A 19,754-nucleotide genomic window follows, 5' to 3' on the forward strand; every position below is an offset into this window, starting at 1 on the left:
GGAGACCCAAATAAGGAACTGGCAAGCTTCCTTCACTAACCCCCAAAGTTTGTGAAATAAAGACCTTATCCTCAACGTAAGGGCTCATATATACTTTACTTTTCGCATGATTTAACTGAAGTCCAGAAACCATACCAAAGTCATTCATAATAGTAGCCAGGTTCTTTACTGAAGTTGGTTCATTTTGGAGAAAGATAAGTAAGTCATCTGCAAATGTTATATGTGATATATGAACAGAACCAGCACTGGGTACCTTAATGCTGTCATTTAAGACTGCGTGTTCCAACATACAGCTAAGTCCTTCCATCGCAATAGTAAACGGAGAGAGTGGATCACCTTGTCGGATGCCATTCGTGCTCCCAAAAAAACCAATAGGTGAGCCATTAAAGAGTATCGAAAACTTTGGAGTTTCTAGGCAAGATTGAATCCAATTAATCCATTGCTGTGGGAAGTTCATATCAAGGAGCATCTTATAGATAAATTTCCTATTAACTGAATCAAAGGATTTCCTTAGATCAGCTTTAATGCAGATTTTTGTCCCTCTTGCTTTTGAATGCAAATCTTTGACCAAGTCATTAGCAAGCAAAATGTTATGATGTATACTTCTCCCTTTGATGAAAGCAGCTTGATTTGGGCTAATGATCTTGTGTAATACCTTTTGCATTCTATTTGCCAATACTTTGGAGATGATCTTGTATATAAAGTTGCATAATGATATGGGTCGATAGTTCTCTAGTGAATCAGCCCCTGCATTCTTCGGAATTAAAGAAATAAAAGTGCAATTCATCTCTCTAAGAATATGACCTGAAGAGAAAAAATGTTGGCAAGCTTTGATCACATCATTTCCAATAATAGACCAAGCAGTTTGGTAAAATTCAGCAGGAAATCCATCTGGACCTGGGCTTTTGTGCTTTGGTGACTTAAACACATACAATTTCGTCATCTGTAATTGGGGCATTGAGGATTGAAATAGCTTCCGAATCAAGTTTTCTAGTCGGCTCCACATGAATGTTATTAGGTTTCCCAGCTTGATTGAGTAAGGAATAAAAAAATTGCTCTGTGTGTGCTTTAACCTCACCTAAATTCTCAATAAGATTATCATCTTTGTCTCTACATTTGCTGATACGGTTAACAGCCCTTCGAGTAGCAATTGAAGCATAGAAAAATTTAGTATTGGAATCCCCTAGTGTAAGCCAATGCTGTCGAGACTTCTGCTTTGCAAAACTTTCCTCCTGTTTTAAGGCTTGCACGAAGTTATTTCTGGCTTCCGTCTCTTTGTAGATAATATTTTCATCATTTGGCTGAAGTTGCAGCTCATGTTGCAATGACATTAGTTCCTTTCTGCAAAATTGAACTCTGGTGGTAATATTGCCAAAGGTATTTGTATTCCACTCAGAAACCATACCAAAGTCATTCATAATAGTAGCCAGGTTCTTTACTGAAGTTGGTTCATTTTGGAGAAAGATAAGTAAGTCATCTGCAAATATTATATGTGATATATGAACAGAACCAGCACTGGGTACCTTAATGCTGCCATTTAAGACTGCGTGTTCTAACATACAACTAAGTCCTTCCATCGCAATAGTAAAGAGATACGGAGAGAGTGGATCACCTTGTCGGATGCCATTCGTGCTCCCAAAAAAACCAATAGGTGAGCCATTAAAGAGTATCGAAAACTTTGGAGTTTCTAGGCAAGATTGAATCCAATTAATCCATTGCTGTGGGAAGTTCATATCAAGGAGCATCTTATAGATAAATTTCCTATTAACTGAATCAAAGGCTTTCCTTAGATCAGCTTTAATGCAGATTTTTGTCCCTCTTGCTTTTGAATGTAAATCTTTGACCAAGTCATTAGCAAGCAAAATGTTATGATGTATACTTCTCCCTTTGATGAAAGCAGCTTGATTTGGGCTAATGATCTTGTGTAATACCTTTTGCATTCTATTTGCCAATACTTTGGAGATGATCTTGTATATAAAGTTGCATAATGATATGGGTCGATAGTTCTCTAGTGAATCAGCCCCTGCATTCTTCGAAATTAAAGAAATAAAAGTGCAATTCATCTCTCTAAGAATATGACCTGAAGAGAAAAAATGTTGGCAAGCTTTGATCACATCATTTCCAATAATAGACCAAGCAGTTTGGTAAAATTCAGCTGGAAATCCATCTGGACCTGGGCTTTTGTGCTTTGGTGACTTAAAGACAACACATACAATTTCGTCATCTGTAATTGGGGCATTGAGGATTGAAATAGCTTCCGAATCAAGTTTTCTAGTCGGCTCCACATGAATGTTATTAGGTTTCCCAGCTTGATTGAGTAAGGAATAAAAAAATTGCTCTGTGTGTGCTTTAACCTCATCTAAATTCTCAATAAGATTATCATCTTTGTCTCTGCATTTGCTGATACGGTTAACAGCCCTTCGAGTAGCAATTGAAGCATAGAAAAATTTAGTATTGGAATCCCCTAGTGTAAGCCAATGCTGTCGAGACTTCTGCTTTGCAAAACTTTCCTCCTGTTTTAAGGCTTGCATGAAGTTATTTCTGGCTTCCGTCTCTTTGTAGATAATATTTTCATCATTTGGCTGAAGTTGCAGCTCATGTTGCAATGACATTAGTTCCTTTCTGCAAAATTGAACTCTGGTGGTAATATTGCCAAAGGTATTTGTATTCCACTCCTTTAGTGCTGCTTTACAGGTTTTGAGCTTTTGACATAAGATGTAAGGGGGAGATCCATGCACATTAACATTCTAAGCAGATCTGATAACATCAAGAAATTGAGGATGAGTACTCCACATGTTAAAGAATCTAAACGGTTTCTTGCCTCTTGGTGTCGCTTTTTCTGCGTGTATATACATTAAAGAATGGTCAGAAAACAAAGGAGCACCAAACTCAAGAAGTGAATCTGGGTAAACTGTTAACCATTCATGGTTAATCAAACACCTATCAAGTCGAGCCATTATTTTTCTGTTAGCAGCACCTTGATTACTCCAGGAGAGCCAATTACCCACAGATTTCATATCAAACAATGCTGCAGTGTCAATGTAATCATGAAAACTTTGAAGCTGACTTTCTGAAAGTTGTCTACCCCCCACTTTTTCATTTGTGTACCGAACAGTATTAAAGTCTCCAAGAACAATCCAAGGTACATTGAGACAGCCATTTACAATATTAGTCAGGTCAGACCAAAGAGTATTTCTTTCTTGCATACTGTTTGAAGCATATATACCAGTGAAATTGAATTGACCAAAGAGTATTTCTTTTTCATTTGCTTCAGTTAAATCATGCGAAAAGTAAAGTATATATGAGCCCTTACGTTGAGGATAAGGTCTTTATTTCACAAACTTTGGGGGTTAGTGAAGGAAGCTTGCCAGTTCCTTATTTGGGTCTCCCGCTCATATCCACAGGCATTCACAAAACCCACTGTCAACCTATCTTGCAAAAAATAAAGAATAGAATTTCTTCTTGGAAAAATAGGTTTCTATCAAAAGCAGAACGACTCGAACTCATCCGTTCGGTATTGCACTCCTACTCTATATATTGGTGTAATGCATTTCTTCTGCCTGCTGGACTTCTCCAAGATATTAAACGGTTATTAATGAACTTCTTCGGGAATGGCACAAATGAAAAGGCAATGCATATGGTAAATTGGGATAGCATTTGCAAACCGAAAGATGAAGGGGGGCTAAATTTGAGAAATACTAGAGATTGGAATCAAGCATGTTTGGTACAGCAATTGTGGGATCTTTTGCAAAACAAATGTTCCTTATGGTCACATTGGGTTTCTGCTAAGTATCTCTCAAAGGAATCAATATGGGAAATTTCAACAAGAACATACCACTCTGCAGCTTGGAAAGGAATTTTAAAGGCAAGGAATTGGCTAATCAAACACATTTCGTATGCAATCTCTTCTGGAACTAGTACTAATATGTGGTACGATCCTTGGGTGAATGGGAAGAGTATATTTCAATTATATAGCGACAGAATACGAAAAGATCTTGGGGCTCCCAAAGATTGGAAGGTTTCCGAGTTCATCGCTAACGGTACTTGGTGTCTCCCTAATCCTATTTCTCCTGAAATGTTATCACTTTGGCCGACTATCATAGCTATTCGAATCAGGAACAACTCTTCAGATATACTTATTTGGCCTCATGACAATGGTAAATTTAGTGCCACATCCGCATGGAATCAAATTAGGCAAAGAAATAACAAGTGGGTCCCAAGCAGTTGGACATGGGATCGACCGGGATCACAAAGACACTCCTTATGTACATGGCAGGCCCTTCTCAATAAACTACCTACAATAGACAATATGAAAAGAAGAGGTATCTATCATGTTAACCGATGCTCCCTTTGTTTGCAACAAGAAGAAACTGTTGACCACCTCTATTTTGCTTGTGATTATACAAAATGGATATGGAAGGAGATTCTCCAGCGATTTGAACTCAATAGACTGCCGCAACCAAACTTGCACCAAGAACTAGGCGACCTTATGCAATGTTTCTCAAGAAAAGGGCCTCTTACACAACTGGCAAAGGTTATTTTCAGATGTGCTATTTGGTGGATATGGAAGGAGAGATGTAATAGAATCTTTGAATGTCAACACACAAACAATGCTCAGCTCTTAAAAGAGATTATTAGAGACTCAAGATCCTGTATGGAGCATGAACTCAAAACCGAGCACTTCACCCGAAGAGAAAAAGATATTTTTATCAAATTTAATATTGCTATTAGCTAAAGATCTTGGGAATGATGCCAAATAATGTACCCACAGGTAGTTATAGTCTACAGCATGTGTAGTCATAACTATCGCATTAGCACTCTATGAGTTACTTGGCTTTGTCTATGATTTGTATAGATAAAGCTATTTGTAGAAACTTTACACATAATGAATTTTACTTTTACTTACCAAAAAAAAAATTTGTATTCCACTCCTTTAGTGCTGCTTTACAGGCTTTGAGCTTTTGACATAAGATGTAAGGGGGAGATCCATGTACATTAACATTCCAAGCAGATCTGATAACATTAAGAAATTGAGGATGAGTACTCCACATGTTAAAGAATCTAAACGGTTTCTTGCCTCTTGGTGTCGCTTTTTCTGCGTGTATATACATTAAAGAATGGTCAGAAAACAAAGGAGCACCATACTCAAGAAGTGAATCTGGGTAAACTGTTAACCATTCATGGTTAATCAAACACCTATCAAGTCGAGCCATTATTTTTCTGTTAGCAGCACCTTGATTACTCCAGGAGAGCCAATTACCCACAGATTTCATATCAAACAATGCTGCAGTGTCAATGTAATCATTAAAACTTTGAAGCTGACTTTCTGAAAGTTGTCTACCCCCCACTTTTTTTTTTTTTTTTTTGGTAAGTAAAAGTAAAATTCATCATGTGTAAAGTTTCTACAAATAGCTTTATCTATACAAGTCATAGACAAAGCCAAGTAACTCATAGAGTGCTAATGCGATAGTTATGACTACACATGCTGTAGACTATAACTATCTGTGGGTACATTATTTGGCATCATTCCCAAGATCTTTAGCTAATAGCAAAATTAAATTTGATAAAAATATCTTTTTCTCTTCGGGTGAAGTGCTCGGTTTTGAGTTCATGCTCCATACAGGATCTTGAGTCTCTAATAATATCTTTCAAGAGCTGAGCATTGTTTGTGTGTTGACATTCAAAGATTCTATTACATCTCTCCTTCCACATCCACCAAATAGCACATCTGAAAATAACCTTTGCCAATTGTGTAAGAGGCCCTTTTCTTGAGAAACATTGCATAAGGTCGCCTAGTTCTTGGTGCAAGTTTGGTTGCGGCAGTCTATTGAGTTCAAATCGCTGGAGAATCTCCTTCCATATCCATTTTGTATAATCACAAGCAAAATAGAGGTGGTCAACAGTTTCTTCTTGTTGCAAACAAAGGGAGCATCGGTTAACATGATAGATACCTCTTCTTTTCATATTGTCTATTGTAGGTAGTTTATTGAGAAGGGCCTGCCATGTACATAAGGAGTGTCTTTGTGATCCCGGTCGATCCCATGTCCAACTGCTTGGGACCCACTTGTTATTTCTTTGCCTAATTTGATTCCATGCGGATGTGGCACTAAATTTACCATTGTCATGAGGCCAAATAAGTATATCTGAAGAGTTGTTCCTGATTCGAATAGCTATGATAGTCGGCCAAAGTGATAACATTTCAGGAGAAATAGGATTAGAGAGACACCAAGTACCGTTAGCGATGAACTCGGAAACCTTCCAATCTTTGGGAGCCCCAAGATCTTTTCGTATTCTGTCGCCATATAATTGAAATATACTCTTCCCATTCACCCAAGGATCGTACCACATATTAGTACTAGTTCCAGAAGAGATTGCATACGAAATGTGTTTGATTTACATCAAACTGTTATTTATCTTAACTGCAAACTGCCTCCATTGCTTTACATCAAACTACACTTCTGTATGCTTTCAATTTAAGTTAAGTTTTCGAAAACGGTTTTACGTCGGAAATGGTTTTATCGTACGAAACCTTTTAAACCGTCATAGTTTTTACCACTGCATTAATTCACCCCCCCCCCACCCCCCCCCCACCCCCCTTAGTGTCGACCCTGATCCTAACAGCGTTAGGTTGCAGTGAATGGCTGTGGTGGCGGAGAGAAGAAGACAATCGCTGTTCACCAAGTATTGTTTGAGATGAAGTTGTTGTGATGCGATTGAGGGGCGAAGACGTCGCCGCGAGGAGGGATGGTCGAGTGGTTGCGGTTACGACCTAAGGGGAGGCGGTGGACTCCGACCAGGAAGCGGTCGTAGGGCTGCGACGGAAGGTAACAACTAGAGTGAGGATGACTATGAAGAATTGGTCGTTGCTCCATCGGTCTGCAGGAACCAGCGTAGAGAGGAAGAAGCAGAAGATGTGCCACAGAGAGGAAGAATGCCTTTGTTGCTTCAGATTAATGTTGTTGGAGGTGCGCTGAGGCATAGGAAATGATAGGCGGCCTCAAAGAAAAGTCGTCATCTTTGGTAGGAGAACACTGGCAGCGGTGAATGAAGCTACGATTTGGTTGACAATGAAGAGAACAGGCCACCGAGCATACCAGTGAAATAAGGGAATTCTGGCATGAACAAGGGCTACGATGGGGAGATCTATCAGTAGTGATTCGGTGGTCAACGGTAGAGTCTTAGCGGAATTAGATCTGGAGATCGGATCAATAGCGATGGCAGAGAGGTGGTTTGCTATTGCTAGCGAGGATGATGGCGAGGATGGAGCAGTAGCTTCAGTGAGGGAAGAAGCACTAGTGTCTACAATACTAGAGGTACCAACACAAAGTGGCAGCGTCAGCGTCAGCGTCGGACAACGATAAGAGAGCTTGCTCTAGGCAAGCAGCACTGTAAAGAATTAAACAAATAAGAAAGAAGATAGAAATTATAGAAGAAGCTATATTTCTCATTGAGATGTTCTCCGTATTTATACAGATATACAAGCGCATATATGTCGTAGATGAAGTTGACACTGTAGGTTTCGTATAGCATATCCAGCAAAAGATCACAGGAATTGATAGGGGTAATAATGGCGACATGACGTGTCATGACGTCGGCCTCACTTGGGCGCCACTCTGTCCGAGGAGGAGGGCAATAATGTTGACTCGACATGCGCTGACGTCGTCCACTCTCAGACAACGATGAAGTCGTTGTCTGACCCCGTGCGCTTGACCGAGGCAGAGGAGGACGACGACCGAAGCTCGCCCGTACCCTGCGGCAGTTCGGTTCTCCACGCAATGTCAATAGCAACGTCAGACGCCATCAGAGGTACGATCCTGCCTCCCACAGGCAGGCATATCAGGTAACACTAAACTACCACATAAATACCCCCGAGTTCTAAACGAAGGGGGAGGACACTTCTTCACGGGAAAAACTCCCTTCCACATCATCTGACTTGATCGTCGGAGGGGTCGGGCCGAGCTTCCGACCCGACCTGTGTGCAGGAACGAAGGCGAGGTTGCACCTTCCAGGCGCCGCGGCGAGGCTTCACCCCCACGCTACATCCCATCCAGACCACCATGACCGGCCACCCCAGCTGCCTCGAGGAGCGCCGCGCCGGATCCCCGCGCATTCGGACCCAAACCAAGCCGAGTCGGCCCCGAGGCCACGGCATACAGTTGTTTCCCGCAACATTTTTTGCGCTAGAAAGAGGGCCCCCGAATGTCGAACGATCAGCAGATCCACTCTGGCGAACCCGCAGCCATGGGGTCGCATCCGGTCAGCACCCCAGAAGATCACCCCCCGCGCGATGAACTCCGAGACGAACGCCCCGCCATGACGTCGGAGCACTACTGCCGGCTGTTCAATGACCCGAGTCTGTCGCCACCCGATGCCCCCGTCGGCCCGCCGCCTGTTTCGCCCGAAGCATTCCACGATCTCGCTCACCAAGTCCAAGCATTGGCGGGCGTGGTGCATACTATCATCCCGCTTGTCTCCCAACCGACGCCCCCACATGCAACCCAGCCTTTGCAACAGCGTGAGCCCCCCGCTTGGATGCACACGCCACTCCCCGAGCGCCCTATTTCGCCTCGAAACCAAACAGCCCAGCTCGGGGACCGAGAGGCCGAAGGCACGTCGAGTCGCCCGGAGCTCGAGGTGCCATCCGCTGACTCGACGAACGCCCTGCGAGCCCAGTTGCGCCTCTTCAATCAACGCCTCAACGAAGTACAGCAGGAGGTTCGCAGGTCAAAGGGGGAGCTCGGAGCGGACGGATACTAAGGGTCCCCGTTCACACCCGAAATATAAAGATCAAGTGATTCCACCACACTTCCGGCTCCCATCCCTAGACGCCTATGACGACGCCACTGACCCCGCGTTTCGCGCCCAAATGGATATGGGACTTCTGACGCCTTGATGTGTAGGGCGTTCCCAATGACCTTGAGGGGACCGGCCCATGCATGGTACAGCGACCTGAAGACCGGGACCATCTCTTCCTTCGATCAGCTCGCCCGAGACTTCGAGCTCAACTTCCTCGCCTACGCCTGTCCGAAGCCGTCCGTGGCGTTGCTCCTCGGACTCAACCAAAGGGAGGACGAGCCCCTCTCCCACTTCGTGAACCGTTTTACGACGCAGATCTGAGGGCTCTCGGATGCTCACCCTTCTCTATGGATGCAAGCATTCATGATAGGCCTGTGGCCCTCCAGGTTCTTCTGGTCTCTAGCGTAGCGACCTCCCACGATAGTACCCGAGATGCTCCAACGGGCGAGCCAGTTCGTCGCCGCAGAGACGTGGATGGCCGGGAGACGCGAGGTACACAAGAGGATCAAGCCGGAGCCGCCCCGGCAGCAGCAACCCGTTGCATCTCGGCGTAGGTTGGACAGATCCGACCCGCCGACATCGAGGCCCCCTCTCCCAGCCTTGAACTCGACCCGAACGGAAATATTCCTCCACATAAGGGAAAAGGGACTGCTCAAAGAACCTTACCCGATGAGGAGTCCGCGGGCGCTGGCGGACCAATCAAAGTACTGCCGCTTCCACCGACAACATGGACACGACACTGAACAGTGTCGGGAGCTAAAAAGGCAGATCGAGGAGCTCATTCGTAGGGGACACCTCGGCCAGTACCTCCGACCGGACAAGGAACCCTCACCGCGCCCGGAGGGTCCCATCGAACGACACATCGACGTAATAGCTAGCGGCCCCGCGTCTGGTGGGGATTCCATGACCAGAAGAAAGGCGTACGCCAGAGCCGCTCCGGCCGAAGCTCCCGGGCACGAGCCCGAGCCTAATGTCAGCTTCCCTGCCGGGACATCCGAACAAACCGAACATGACGATGCGCTCATGATATCGGCCAGAATAGCCAATGCACAAGTAAGAAGGATCATGGTCGATACCGGGAGCTCGGCCGACATACTCTACTTTGACGCCTTCCAAAAGCTCGGCTTGTCCGGAGATAACATGAAGCCGATGTTCTCGGCACTCACCGGATTCACCGGTGAATCAATCTCGCCGCTAGGGGCGATCACTCTACCCTTGACCCTAGGAGCCCCGCCGAGGTCGAAGACAGTGATGACCACCTTCTTGGTAATCGACCTCCCCGCTGCATACAACGCCATTCTCGGCCGACCGACCCTCAACAAAACCAGAGCCATCGTCTCAACCTACTACCAGACTGTGAAGTTCCCGACCCACGCCGGGACCGGAGAGGTCGCGGGAAGTCCCCGAGAATCCAAGCGCTGCTACCTGACCGTCGTTTCATTACACAAGAAGGCCAGGGTCGAACCACCGTTGGCGGACCCCCGGGAGACGAAGACGCCAGCCCCCCATCCTGAGCCGAGGGGAGCCACCATCGACGTGCCACTACTAGAGGATCGGCCGGAGCAAACGGTTAAGATCGGGTCAGAGCTACCCGAGCAAGAACGAAGACAGCTCGTCGGCCTCCTACAGAAGAATGCTGACGTCTTCGCCTGGTCGCCATCTGACATGACGGGTGTCGACCCGGAGGTCGCGCAGCATCACCTCAGTATTTCACCCGACGCTCGCCCGGTAAAGCAAAAACCCAGACGGCAAGCCCCCGATCGGCAGTTGGTCGTACGAGAAGAAGTGGGTCGACTCCTAGAGGCAGGCTTCATAGAAGAAGCCAGATACCCGCGGTGGCTATCCAATGTAGTCCTCGTCAAGAAAGCTAATGGAAGCTGGAGGATGTGCGTTGATTACACCAGTCTCAACAATGCATGCCCGAAGGACTGCTATCCCCTTCCAAAGGTCGACCAGTTGGTCGACGCTACGGCCGAACACGCCCGCCTCTCATTTATGGACGCCTTCTCAAGATATAACCAGATCAGAATGGCACCCGAAGATCAAGAGCATACGGCCTTTCTCACCGATCAAGGGGTTTACTTTTATAAGGTCATGCCCTTCGGATTGAAGAACGCCGGGGGTACGTACCAGAGAACTGTGAACAAGATGTTCGCCCACCAGATCGGGCGGAACATGGAAGTTTACGTCGACGACATGATTATGAAAAGCCAAGAAGCAGGAGCTCACCCTGTCGATATGGCCGAGGCATTCACCACGCTACGCAAGTTCGGCATGCGACTCAACCCCGCAAAGTGTGCCTTCGGCGTCACCTCGGGGAAGTTCCTTGGGTTCATTATACACGAAAGGGGAATTGACGCCAACCCAGAGAAAGTCCAAGCGATCATCAATATGTAGTCACCTCGGACGATCAAAGACCTACAACGCCTTAACGGGAGGCTTGTTGCCATGTCCTGTTTCCTTGCCCGATCAGGTGATCGCTGCCTCCCCTTCTTCAGAGCATTGAAGAACCCGAAAAATTTTCAATGGATGGCAGAATGCGAGGAATCCCTCAAGCAAATGAAGCAACACTTGGCCAACCTCCCCTGACTTGCCTCAGTCTCTCCTGGGGAGAAGCTAGGCATCTACCTGGCTGCCACCCAGCACGCAGTCAGTTCCGTCCTGGTCAAGGAAAATTCCGGCGAACAGCTTCCAGTCTACTATGTCAGCCACGTCCTGAACGGGCCCGAGGAATGATACCCACCGATCGAGAAGCTGGCACTTGCGCTCGTGCTATCCGCCCGAAAGCTACGCCCCTACTTCTAGTCTCATCCAGTGGAGGTCATTACTGACCAGCCGCTTCGGCAGATCTTGTCTAAATTTGATGTTGCAGGACGTCTTCTCAAATGGGCGGTGGAGCTCGGCGAGCATGACATACAATACGTGCCCAGGATCGCTATCAAAGCCCAGTCCGTGGTTGACTTCATCGCAGAATTAACCCAGATCGGGGACGAAGGTCTCGAACTACCTCCCGAGGCCTGGGTCCTGCACGTCGACGGATTGGCCAACTCAAAAGGCATCGGCACGGGGCTGCTGTTGCAAGCCCCCGACGGGCGGTCGTTCGAGCGTTCCCTCCGCTTCGGGTTCCAGGCCACTAACAACGAGGCGGAATACGAGGTGCTCCTAGCAGGACTCAGGTTGGCCCTCGAAATGCAGGTGGTCGCCATCCACGTCCTCACCGACTCGCAGTTGATAGCCGAGCAACTAAGCGGGGGATACGAGGCCCAGGACCCGACCATGGCGAAGTACCTGGCACAGGTAAGAAACATGACCGCCAAGTTCCCTCATTTTACATTATCTAACGTCCCGAGGGGAGAAAACGAGTGAGCCGACGCGCTATCTAAACTAGCATCAAAGCCAGCCCCCGAAGTCGGGTTCGAGGTCGAGGAGCTGCCTGCTCGTGCCATCGAAATCGCAACGGTAACCTCGGGTGGCGCACCTACCACTTGGGTACAAGAATTGCTGCGCTTCAAATGGGACGGGACTCTTATGCCCGACAAAGCGACGGCCCGACGCCTGCGTCGCACGCATGCGTGGTATACCAAGGTGGGTGGACGGCTCTACAAGCGGTCTTTCACATACCCCCTCCTACGGTGCTTGGAGCCCGACGAAGCTTAGACAGTTCTAGCTGAGGTCCATGAGGGAGTCTGCGGGGAACACATTGGCGGGCGAACCCTAGCACACAAAATACTTCGCCAAGGCTACTACTGGCCGACCATGTGCTGGGACGCGAAGGCCCACGTGCAACGGTGTAGTTCGTGCCAAGAACACGCCCGCACACCCCGGCAGCCCGCGGTCTCGCTCGCCCCCATCGACTACGCATGGCCATTCGCGCAATGGGGTTTGGACCTCCTCGGCCCTTTCCCCCCAGCCTCGGGGCAGCGAAAATACATCGTCGTGGGTGTGGATTATTTCACAAAGTGGGTCGAGGTAGAACCACTAGCGACAATCACGGAGCGGCAAATAGAAAAGTTCGTATGGAGGAACCTGGTGACTCGGTTCGGCTTGCCCAAAACCATCATTACAGATAACGGGCCTCAGTTCACTGGTAAAAGGTTCCGGGAGTTCTGTGCTAGCCACGGCATCCAGCTAAGGTTTAGCTCGGTGGCCTACCCTCAGACGAACGGGCTTGCGGAGGTAACCAATCGGTTCATTCTAGACGGGCTCAAAAGAAGAGTGTCCGCAGCCCGATCGGCCTGGACGGACGAACCCCCGAGAGTCTTATGGTCGCTACGCACCACCCCCAAGACCGCGACTGGAGAGTCCCCTTACAGCCTCGCATTCGAAACCAAAGCTGTCCTGCCGCCCGAGGTAGCTATTGCCACCCTTCGGACAGGAGGCTATGACGAGAAAGTCTCGAACGAAGGACTTTGAGCCAGCCTCGACGTGCTCGAGGAGCGATGCGCCGACGCACACGTGAAGGCCCTCTCTTATAAAAGGGTCGTCGCAAGGGTCTACAACAAGAAGGTACGACCCCGACCAATTAAGTTAAACGACCTAGTCCTACGAAAGACCGAGGTCAGCGACCTGACCCGAGCAAGGGGGAAGCTGGCCCCCAAATAGGAAGGACCTTATCGGGTCATCGAGGTGATCCGACCGGGTACATACCGGCTCGCGACAATGGACGGTTCTCCTTTGCCGAGAACATGGAACGTCTAGAACCTTAAGAGGTTTTTCGTTTAAATGAAGTTTTTCATCTGAGGGAAGATGTCTCCGTCCAAAGGAAGAGGAAGAAGTCGGGCAAGCCACGAGAAGAAAAGTTTTCCTTTGTTTTTTGCCGAAAACATGGAACGACCAGAACCTTCAAAATTTTCGTCTAAAGGAGAAGAAATTTTTTGCCCAAAGGAAAGAAGAAGAAAGCGACACACGAGAGGAGAAAAAGTTTTCTTTTATTCAAGAAAAAACCCACTTACCAGAACTTACCAAAGGTCATGGTTCTGGTCGTTCCATGTTTTCGGCAAAAAAACAAAGGAAAATATTAACCAAAGATCTCTCAGAACTTACCAAAAAAAAACCCACTTACAGGACTCAACTTACAGGACTCGACTCCGACTTACAGAATTGACTAGCACCTTAGAAACCAAAAAATACAGGACCCTTCCTTATTACAATGGAGCATCCAGGCGGTCGTTAAAGGGGACGTCCTCAGGCATATCAATCTCCAGATCCTCGGGGTGAGAAGTGAAGGGATCCTCCTCCACCTCGAGGCCGGGGTGACGAGCGCGAAAGCGGGACGTGGCGATTCGGTATCCATATTTGAAGGACACCCGCCCTGTCCGCGTTAGCCCGAGTTCGAACCCCTCAGACTTTTTATACACCTCAAGGAGCTCCCCCTCCCTGACGGGTCGAAGACGGGCCTCTTCTGCCAGCGCTTCCGAGGCCGCTCTCGCCTCGGCCTTCGCTTCCTCCAGCCTCTTGCTGAGGACACCCGCCTCCATCTTCAACAGGCGGAGCTCGGCCCGCTCCACCCTTATTGTTTTCTGGAGCTCCTTGTTCGACTTCTTAGAAGCCTCGAGCTCCGACCTGAGGTGAGCCGCCTCCACCTCAGATTCTGTCGCGTGCTTCTCGGCGGTCGCCACCGCCTTTGGACTGGCCCCGGCTCGGACCTCCTCTACTTGGCGGTGGAGCTCGGCGTTACGGCTAATAAGGCCCCCGATGACCCGGCCGGCGTCACGCACCCTGTCCATCAGGGCCGTCGCATAATGAAGGCCCTGTAAAAGAGAAGACGGGTCAGCAAAAGACAAACAGCCCCGAACGAAAAGAGAAGAGAAGTACTTACCCAGATCATGGATTTGGCCGACTTGCTGAGCAGAGCCTCCGAGGGCAAAGTGTACAAATCCCGAGCCATGTCGGGATGAAGTGTGCCTCGGAGGAATGCTGCGGAGGCGTCCCCTCCGGCCCATACTCTGTCCCCCCGAGACAGGCCTCCCCAGCGGGCTACCAGAGGGTCACTGGCTTCCCCGAGCGAGATCTCGCCCACCAGCTGTGTTAGGAACGACTCCTCGTCCCCGGTTGGCAAGCGGCACAGGTCACGAACAAAGGGAGGGTGCGGACCCTTCCCAGCCTCCCGCCGACTAGGCCCGGCCTCGCCCCGACGAGGGCCCACCTCAGCCCCCTTTGAAGGTGCCATCTTCGCTTTCTTCCGAGGGCGCCCGACCTCGATCTCCAGTGGGGCATCCTTCGTGCCGGGCCGCGAGTCGGCTGGCGGTGCTAGAGGAGGAGCTTGCGACGCGTTGCCCCCGAGGAGTGACCGGAGCTTCACCATTTCTATAAGAGACAAGAAAAGTTAGTACCAAGGATGAACCACGCGAACACCCGAACCAAACGTTACTGACGTACCCAGTGGCATCGGGCTGAGACCCGCCTCTACTAGCCACTGCTCGGTCATGCTCCGGAGAGCCTGGGAGCTGGGGAGAATCTCCCTGAGCCTCCCCAGGTCTTGGCGCTCTGCTTCGCTCAAGCTTGGGGTGGTGTTGTCGACCGCCCTCGCAGACCACCGAACCCCAAAACCCCAGTCCTTCGCGCAACTAATGTAAAAAAACCTCCCCTTCCATCCCTTATTACTGGAAGGAGCCCCCCCGACTCGAAAGCCCGTCCGGGCAGATAGGAAGTAACCCCCCGAACCTTTGGAGAGGCATAGGTTGAGAGCAGGGGTGATGTTGGCATAGTAGCATTCCCCCAGGAATACCACTAGGTAACGCCAGGAGTTCGGCGCCACCTGAGACGACGAAATTCGCCAGAGAGAGATACAGGCTACGATGAGGGGGTGGAGGGGAAAATGCAGACCCGCCTCCAGGGCATCTAGGGTCAGCGCGAAACCCTTCGGGATCGGGTCGTTTGCCCGCTGTCCCGGTTCAGGGGCACTAAGGATATGGTTCTTCGGGATGCTGTAACGCTCCCGGAGCCCCCCCAATAGTGACCCACTCACGGTGGAGTCATTGTCGTGCGGCCACATCAGGGCCTCCAAGGCCCGCGCTGCTTCCCCGTCAGAGGATTCCACGGGGGATGTCGGAGGGCATTCCCCCCAGCTACGTAGGAAGGGGAAGAAGAGGAAGAAGAAGAGGATGACATTTTGACTGACCTTAACGGGAAGATGCTACGGGGAGGGGGAAGACGACGCGGGAGGCGAGGAAGAAGACTGGGAAGGGAACGACAAGACTCGAAGAAGAAAACTCAGCGGCGAAAGATAAAAGCGAAGCTGGGCGTTCGCTATTTAAAGAGGATATCCCACCAAAACCAGCGCCCCTTCACCTCCCGAGAATGGGCGGCAGCCCACCTACGTACGTGCGTAACCATCACGTCAGAAACGCCAAAAGACGGCCCGCCTTAATGAGAGCCTAACGTGGCAGCCCCACTGAAGCGGCAACGCCCTGACGCCTCGATCTCAATACCCGAAAGCGTGCGGCAAAAGCAACCAGTCCCCTCAGAAAGGAAATCAAATACGGTAGCTTTGGAAACTCCCGCTACCGCTAAGCAAGCAAGTGACTTCTCGGGCCGCCAGACCGTGTCATGCTACTCGGCCGCATGACCGTCGCGACCACACCTGCGCGGTCTGTCCGCCTGCGTCGTGTTACCCAGTCGCATGACCGTCGCGACCACACCTGCGCGGCCAGCCCGCCTACGCCGTGCTCCTCGGCCACATAATGCCCGAGACCACACCTGCGCGGTCTGTCCGCCTGCGTCGTGCTACTCGGCCGCATGACCATCGCGACCACGCCTATGCGGTCTGTTCGCCTGCGTCGTGCTACTCGGCCGCATGACCATCGCGACCATGCTTGCGCGGTCTGTCCGCCTGCGTCGTGCTCCTCGGTCGCATAATGCCCGAGACCACACCTGCGCGGTCAGCCCACCCGCGCCGTGCTCCTTGGCCCCATGTTCCCGAGACACGCCTACGCGACCAACCCGCCTGCGCCATGCTCCTCGGCCCTATGCTTCCCGAGACACGCCTGTGCGGCCTGCCCGCCTGCGTCGTGCTCCTCGGCTGCATAATGCCCGAGACCACACCTGCGCAGCCAGCCCGCCTACGCCGCGCTCCTCGGCCGCATAATGCCCGAGACCACACCTGCGTGGTCTGTCCGCCTGCGTCGTGCTACTCGGCTGCATGACCGTCGCGACCACGCCTGCACAGTTTGTCCGCTTACGTCGTGCTACTCGGTCGCATGACCATCGCGACCATGCTTGCGCTGTCTGTCCGCCTGCATCGTACTCCTCGGCCGCATAATGCCCGAGACCACACCTGCGCGGCCAGCCCGCCCGCGTCGTGCTCCTTGGCCCCATGTTCCCGAGACACACCTGCGCGGCCAGCCCGCCTGCGCCATGCTCCTCGGCCCTATGCTTCCCGAGACACGCCTACGCGGTCAGCCCGCCTGTGTCGTGCTCCTCAGCCTTATGCTCCCTGAGACACGCCTGCGCGGCCAGCCCGCCCGCGTCATGCTCCTTGGCCCCATGTTCCCGAGACACGCCTACGCGGCCAGCCCGCCTGCGTCGTCCTCCTCGGCTCTATACTCCCGCTTGCCTACTCGAGACGAGCTCGACCTCATGTCGCTAGAGACTACTGCAGCACCAAGGGACAAAGCCATGTCTCGGACTCCCCCCCCCCCAATGGCAATAACCGACGCATAGCTTCTTTCGGGGGGGGGGAATATGATAGGGGTAATAATGGCGACATGACGTGTCACGACGTCGGCCTCACCTGGGCGCCACTCTGTCTGAGGAGGAGGGCTGACGTCGTCCGCTCTCAAACAACGACTTCATCGTTGTCTGACCCCGCGCGCTTGACCGAGGCAGAGGAGGACGACGACCGAAGCTCACCCATACCCTGCGGCAATTCGGTTCTCCACGCAACGTCAGACGCCATCAGAGGTACGATCCTGCCTCCCGCAGGCAAGCACATCAGGTAACACTAAACTACCCCATAAATACCCCCGAGTTCTAAACGAAGGGGGAGGACACTTCTTCATGGGAAAAACTCTCTTCCACATCATCTGACTTGATCGTCGGAGGGGTCGGGCCGAGCTTCCGACCCGACCTGTGTGCAAGAACGAAGGCGAGGTCGCATCTTCCAGGCGCCGCGACGAGGCTTCACCCCCACGCTACATCCCATCCGGACCACCGTGACCGACCACCCCAGCTGCCCCGAGGAGCGCCGCGTCAGATCCCCACGCATTCAGACCCGAACCAAGCCGAGTCGACCCCGAGGCCACGGCATACAGTTGTCTCCCGCAACATGAATCAAGTTGCAAGTCTCCTTATGCAATGATAGAGGCCATCAGAGATAGCTGCATGAGACCATGCGTAATCCACCAAGCCGGCAGAATCCGCTTCCTCATCGATTGCCGCATTCCCGATCTGAACCGAGACAAGAAAACCCCATCATCTGCAAAGGTTTCGAGTGCCAGCAACACGAGATTCACAAACAGATATTGTTCGTACCATGAATCCTTTAAGGTTTATGCGATCTTCCTCCTTGCTCTTCTTGTTTGCTTCGTAGATGTTCTCAGCGAGTCGTGGAACATAATGCCCTGAGCAAACAAAACCGTTAGGATCGACGGTAGGAGGAGAAGAAGATGGTGCGGTTTTCTACCTGCGTAGCTTTCTCCAGCGATGTAGAACTCGTGGGACTCGAACTGCGGGAACCTCTTAAACCAGTTCAAGAGAAAAGCATGCGCGTCGATTGCCGTAACGCAGTGAGAAGATCAAAGATTATATTGTCATCAATGACAGGGTTAATCGTCGGACTTACCAGTGAGTTCGTCGCCAGCGCTATCGCAGTCGGAACTTGTGTTCGTGTAGGAAAATCCAACGCCAAACGGAGACTCGAGGAACAGCAAATTTGCCTCTGTGATTTGGATCAGTGTCACAGAAAAGAACAAACTTTGAATCTCTGCATCCTTACTAGGAACTATTGTTGCATGCTTGCTTACCTTTGTTCCAGGAATATTCATTGAGCCCGAGCTCCGGAACACCCTTCTGCATCAAGAACGGGCCGAGCTCCTCCACCGCTCCAATAGCCGATGGAAGAACAACCAGGCCCCGAACATAACACAGCGATCGATATCAGTCCGAGCAACGACGCCGTCAGTCGGCAGAAGAGACTCCCCCACCTCCATTAAGCCACAGAAGGAGGGGCTTCTTCTCCACGTCTTGGGTGGCTTCCAAGAACCAGTAGAATAGCGCTCTGCCGTGGGACTCGTGGACCGTCACGTACCCTGAGTACTGCCGGAAGCTCACCTCCGGCTGCCGGGAAGCCGGCTGACGAGATCAAACTTCTGTTCCTGTTCCTCCTCCTCCTCGTACAGGACCTTTCTCGAGTGGCCCAAACGCAGAGTGCGTGAGATTTAGAGGCGAAGGCAGCCATGATTAATGAATGTGTTTGATTTGACTGCACTTCTTTTCTTGAGGTTTTCTTATAGCTTATATATATATATATATACATATATATATATATATATAGAGAGAGAGAGAGAGAGAGAGAGAGAGATTAGGGGAAGAATCTTGGTTGCGGAGGGGATTGTGGACGAGCTTATTCTCTGTTTTGAGGGGAAGAATATTGTTATATTCTTCTTCTCCAATCAAAAGGGCGCCGATCTTGTGGTTCATTCCAGCATTCTTTTTCTCATCTCGTATCATAACAGAGGCCGATTCACGCAACTTGTGAGGATGCGTCTCTCGTGTGATCCCGCATCGCTCGTATCGTCCCCCTTTCCCCGAAATCGCACCTCCTTCATCCTATCGAGTGATTGATTCATTTCCCGTCATGCAAAAAGAAGTACTCCTACACTCGAACCTGTGATTATCCGGTTTGATTTGGGTTAAATTAAACCGGTTAGGATTAATACATGTCAATTTGTTGTCGCGCCTCGCCGATGCAGCGCACATCGAACGGGTCGATTGGGTGACTCATGACATGACGCGGCATT

The 19,754-nt window shown here is 50.3% G+C and overlaps 1 pseudogene; it reads right to left on the reverse strand.

Annotated features, from left to right (window-relative positions):
• Nucleotides 1-18,066: 18,066 nt before the first annotated feature.
• On the reverse strand, nucleotides 18,067-19,583 carry LOC135636367 (serine carboxypeptidase-like 34; annotated as a pseudogene).
• Between the last annotated feature and the right edge of the window lie 171 nt (nucleotides 19,584-19,754).

Source organism: Musa acuminata, chromosome BXJ3-4 (assembly GCF_036884655.1).
Source record: "Musa acuminata AAA Group cultivar baxijiao chromosome BXJ3-4, Cavendish_Baxijiao_AAA, whole genome shotgun sequence".
Classification (NCBI taxonomy): domain Eukaryota; kingdom Viridiplantae; phylum Streptophyta; class Magnoliopsida; order Zingiberales; family Musaceae; genus Musa; species Musa acuminata.